Consider the following 6062-nt stretch of genomic DNA (forward strand, 5'->3'; position numbering starts at 1 on the left):
GGCTTTGTTGCTTCTGAGCTAGATGGCCACTTGTTTACCTTCAAGCTTTTAAGACCCCAGATGCTATATCTTTTGATAGCCAGGCACCATCATCAGTAGTGTATTTTATGTCTGGGAGATCACTCAGACAGAATTGCTGGCATCGCAAACCGAAAACTCGGTCCTTCCTCAGAAAAGATTACTAAGTGTCTATTTTCTACACGGTGAGAGAAGTGAGAACCAGTTCTTGCCCCTATGAAGAAAATTTGATTGCTGTATCTTCATATTCAGAGGCTTGTCTTGTATAAAATACTCATGACTGCTTTAGAAGGCAGACCTAAGAGCAGAAGGTGAAAGTTACAGGAAGAAGAATAGGATGAAGTATCAAACCCTTAATGATGTCCAGAGTGAAGTTAAAAACTCCACAAGATGTGCTTCCCTCCCAACCAAGAAATTAAAATATCAGTAACTCTCAGGAGAGTTGTGGACAATTTTTTTTGGCCTGAGGGAAAAGGACATTAGGTATTTTTTAAAAGACCCGTTCAATTCTTAGGTTCTGAAAATGGCACGTAAGGGAATGGAAGTTTAGAAGCATAATAACCATGACTCTTCAATTTACCTCAGAGAGAAGGTTTCCCAACAGGCTTAATTACATTATTCCTCATTCTCGTACTTCTCTGAAGCATTCTCTGTACCGATGACAGTGCAGAGACTCACGGTGGCTCCAGAAGAGTGGGTTCATTTAATGGCTGACTGCAGAAACTGGCAACAGAAGCCCTGCAGGATCTATTGTTACTAATGTGTTTTTAGAACAATACGGAAGAAGGACACAATGTCTAACCAGAAAGGGAAATGAGATAACCTCTCTAAGAGAGAGTGCATGTGCCTGAATATGATGGCATTAAAGGCCTTATGTAAGCAACCTTGAAGACCATCTATATTCCAACCTCCGGTCTGAGGCCCACTGCTCTCTATGGCAACAGTAGGAACAATAAAGTCAAGAGCTCCAGTTGCAGATCTGGGTGCCCACCAACCTGATAGGGTCACACTACCGATGCTACATAATGATTAAAAGAGAGACTCCTTGCACAGCAGTGCCAGGCACAACGCACAGTGTATTCGCTGCAAAATTACATAACAATTAATAGGGGCCAGGGGCTTTGATGGGCCAAGCTTTGTACATATATTTTCATTCTCCTTCCCTCATTCATAGGTAAGGAAATTGAGAAAAGGGAGCTACATATGTTGTTCAAAATCCAAGAGCAAGTGACAGAGGTGGAATTTGAAACACAAGACTATTGGACTCCTGAGACTTGAGTTTGTCAGCTGCAGGTCATATCACAGCAACTATCTATTCTCTAACTACTGTCTTTAATGTAAGGCATTTCAGCCACATGACATACTATATAGATTTAGTCTTCTGAAAGATGAACCTCTCCTTGGCGAGATAACAGACTATGTGATGAGTATTTGTTCCAATTAATAGAAATCATAGCAGTATTCGTGAACCTTGTCTCTTGGTCCTTCACCATAAGTAGTAAATTTTCTGATTTTAGAAAACCATGATGAAAGATATATTTGACTATCGAGTGTTTGCTCTGAAATCACTGGCAACAAGTCTACTTGCTTTTGTTAAGTCTAGGACCCCAAACCATGAGCTGTTATTGTAACCAAAAGCTTTTCATTTGCATGAAACACCCAAGATTCAGATTGTGTGGGTTTAATCTTCACCCAAATTCCTCCTGTACTTTGGTGTCCTTTATAACTAACGTTTTCTGGTTTATATTAGTAAAACTCCGTCTTTCTGGAAGAATCACTATGATGCTCTCTTTGTATAATCCACAATTTAGTGGGACCATATTAACCAGAATGCACAAAAATCTTGCATCTGTGACAATGTTGACTTGAATCAACTTATCAGTTAAAAATATTAATGTGTGTGAGTGTGTATTTAATAAAATGCACACTTATATTAATAAACTACTTTTTTAAATGTAGAATTAGAATACTTTGACAGTGTGAATATATTGGGGGGGAAACCTTACAATGAAAGATTCACTAAGTTCCTAGTAGAGGGCTAGCCCTGGAAAAGATGCATATTTGTGCCAATTCCAATGAAAGGTGACCCAACAGAATGTAGAAATTACTAAAGAATACCATTCATGTCACATACCAAAAAATTTGTTTTTCAATAACAGGTGCAGCAATGAATTGACAGCAATTCAGGTCAGATTCAGAAGAGAACGGATCTTGACTGAACACAGAAAATGCTAGAAATGTGTTTGCTTGGGTCTTATTGACTATGCAAAAGCATTGGACTGTATGAGTCACAACAAACTTTGGATAATATTGAAAAGAATGAAAATTCCACAACACTTCATTGTGTTGATGTGGAACCTTTACACAGATCACGAGAGTAGTTTGAACAGAAGAGGGGAACACTGCATGGTTTAAGGAAAGGTGTGCATCAAGGTTGCATCCTCTCACCTTACTTACTCAGTCTGTATGCTGAGCAAATCATCTGAGAAGTTGGACTATGTGAAGAAGAACTTGGCGTCAGAATCGGAGGCAAACTTACTTATAATTTGCAATATGCAATGACACCGTCTTGCTTACTCTAAGGGAAGACTTGAAGCAATTTGCTGAGGAAGATCAAGGACTTGGGCCTTAAATATGGATTACGGTCAAATGTAAAGAAAACCAAAATTCTCACAACTGGACCAATAGATACTTTAAGAAAGAAAGATTGAAGTTGCCAAGGATTTCAATCGATGCTCCTGGAAGCTGCAGTCGAGAAATCAAACAAGGTATTGCATTGGACAAATTTGCTGCACAGTCCTCTTCAAAGTCTTAAAAAGCAAAGAGGTCACTATGAGACCTAGGTGTTGCTGACCCACGCCACGGTGTTTTCAAGACCCTCAGATGCGTGTGAAAATTGGCCGTTGGATAAGGGAGATAGGAGAAGAAGCAATGCATGTGAATGATGGTGCAAAGAGTTGTGAGACTACCATGGACTGCCAGAAGTACTAACAAATCCGCATTAAAAGAAGTGCAACCAGAACGCTCCTGAGAAGCCAGGGTGGTGACATCTCATCTCACGTACTTTGGACATGTTATCAGGAGAGATTAGCCCCTGGAAAAGGACATCATGCTCGTTAAAGTAGAGGGGAAGCAAAAACAGAGGACGATCCAGAGTGGACCTAATCCCTGTAGTTCCTTGTACAAGATGGTAAGGAGTTGCAGTGAGTGGCTGACAGCTCCTAGCTGATGCCATCAAGACTTAGAGTGCCTATGTTTTTGAAGCCAACTTTGTGACCCTCCCTGGTCTCATTGTGCTCCCCCACAGAACAGCCTAACAGCAGGTGTGAGTATGCCTCCCTCTTCACTTGGTCTTCTCTTCAGCTGTCTGTCCTTTTGTGTCTTTTATACAGACATTTATCATTAGAGTTAGGATCCACCTGGATAATTTAGGATGCTCTCTTCTCAAACTTTTTAACAACATCTGAAAAGACCCTTAGTCCAGATGAAGTCATTCCCAGATTTTGTGACATGAACATAAACATGTCCACTATACCGATGTATATGTACAGGCTTAGTCTTGCTTCTTTGTAATTTGTATTTAAATAGTATCATAATATGAGTACTATTATGCAGCTTGCTGCTCATTAATTTCCATGTTCATCAAATTCATCCATGCTGATATACACATAGATGGCGTAGTTCATTCATTTCTATTGCTTCACCTTTTTTCATTGAACGAATGTACCACAGTTCAGTCATCCATTCTATTGGTACAGAATCAGGTTATTGTTATTGTTCGTGTATTTCACTTTTCTTATGTTTTCTTTTTGGGTTAGCTGCTATAATCAGTGCTACATTCTTATGCATGTCTCCTGATAGACAAATACAAGTATTTTTCAAGGTTCTATCATGTGAGTAAAACCAATGAATTGCAAACTATGTCCTCTTCTATTTATTAGACAGATATGTCAAATTACTTAACAAGTTGATAATTCCAATGATACATTGTACAAGCATTCTCATTGCTTAATATTATCACTAATTATGATATCAATTCTGCTCTTGGTCAATATTATGTATATACAGTCAACTCTCATTGATATTTTAAATTGCATTTCCAAAATGACTGATGTATTTCAGTACCTGTTCATGCTTTTTTTCTTCTTCTTCGCATTGATTTGTAAAAATATTTGTATCCTGGACACTACTAATTATCTAATTATTTGCCACACACACACACACACACACACACACACAACACACATGCAAACATCTTTCCTACTTTTTTCCCTTTTTTATTGCCTTTATGTTGGTTCCCAATGATTGTGAGTTCTTAATGTAACCAAAGTTATCATATCTTTATGGGTTGCTGTTTTTTTGTCTTATTTAATAATGCTTTGTTAGTCTGGGGTGACTAGAGAAACAAATTCATAGACACATGTGTATAAGGAAGAGCTTCAAATAAAGAGCAATTGCATATTAAGAAAACATCCCAGCCCAATTCAGATCAAGTCCATAAATCCAAAACCAGCTCATATGTCTGATTCCAATCTATAAAGTCCTCCTCAGACTCATGAAACACATGCAATGATGCCAACTGAAGGAAGATCACAGAACAATGGATGGGAAGTCTTGTGGATCCAGTGGCATTGCAACCATCTCACCACTGGCTGAGGTCTCCACGTGGCTCCTCCAGCCCAGGGCACCAGCACAGTTCCATGTGTCTTGTCAGCCAGCTGCAACATCTCCCAGAGAGTGAGTGAGCCTGTGTCCTGCCTCCAGTGAGCTATTTATCTCCTTAGTGCCTCCAAATGAGGTCGTCAAGCTGTGACCTGATTGACAGACTAAACTCCACCCCTGCAGTCTTAATCCTCTCAAATTGAAAAGAGATTATATAACTACCACAAATACCAATCTCAATGTCACAGATATTGCTTTATATTTTCTTCTAAAAATGTCCAAATTATATCATCCACATAATTGGCATGAAATCAGTATTTATGGTCTAAAGCTAGAAATCCAAAGCATATTATCCACATAGGAAACCAGTCATCTCCATCCCATTTGTTGTCCATTCATCATTCACTAATTATTAGCAATACTTGTGTTATATATTGCTTATCTTCTATTGATCCCTTAGTCTTTGTGCCAATAAATTATTGATTACTGTAACTTAAAAAAAAAAAACGGAGCCCTGGTGGCAAAGTGACTACATAGTGGGGTGCTCACTGCATGCTCAGCAGTTCAAAAGCACCAAATGGAACTCCTCAGGAGAAAGATGAGGCTTTCTACTCTTGGTAACAGTTACAGTCTCAGAACTCACAAGGGCATTGCTACCCTGTCCTATAGGGTCGCTATGAGTCGGCATCAACTCAATGAAGTGAGTTTGCTTGAGTTAATTTAGTTTATAACTTTAATCTTACTGCTTCTCTTTCAAAACTCTTTTGGCCATTCTTGGACCTTCAATCCCATTCTTGGACCGTCAATCCCCTCCCTATAGGTTTCATACCTACCTTGCAAGTACAATGCCAATTGTTTTAGATTTTTATTTTATTGCCATTAAATGTATTTGTCCACTTGAGCCGATACCGCATCTTCAGGAAATTCAGTCTACTTATTCATAAGTATTTAGGAACCCTAATTATTTGTGGCATAGCAGAAGCACTGGTGGTGTAGTGGTTACTGAGCTGGGCTAACTGCAATGTAAGCAGTTCAAAACTACCAGCCTCTCTTTGGGAAACAGGGCTCTCTACTCCCCCAAAGAGTTACAGTCCTTTGTCCTATAGGGTCTCTGTGAGTCAGCACCGACACCATGGTAATGGGTTCGGGTTTTGTTTTGTTTGTTTCTTTGAAGTGGAATAGCAAAGCATTTGCGTAAGTGAAAGGTCGGTGAATCTAACTCACCACTACTCAGATGGATGGGAGAATCTAACTGACAGTCAAACGGATGGGAGAAAGACGATGTAACAGTCTGCTTCCACAAAGATGTCCAACCTTGGAAACACTATACGGCAGTATTCTGTTTTATAGGGTCCCTGTGAATCAGAACCGACTCAACGGCA

At 39.3% G+C, this 6062-nt stretch overlaps 1 pseudogene; it reads left to right on the forward strand.

Annotated features, from left to right (window-relative positions):
• The first annotated feature begins 5356 nt into the window (after window positions 1-5356).
• LOC101662303 overlaps window positions 5357-6062 on the forward strand; it is a 3656-nt pseudogene continuing 2950 nt past the window's right edge.

This window comes from Echinops telfairi, unplaced genomic scaffold (assembly GCF_000313985.2).
Source record: "Echinops telfairi isolate 266 unplaced genomic scaffold, ASM31398v2 ScPeMD7_443;HRSCAF=831, whole genome shotgun sequence".
NCBI lineage: Eukaryota > Metazoa > Chordata > Mammalia > Afrosoricida > Tenrecidae > Echinops > Echinops telfairi.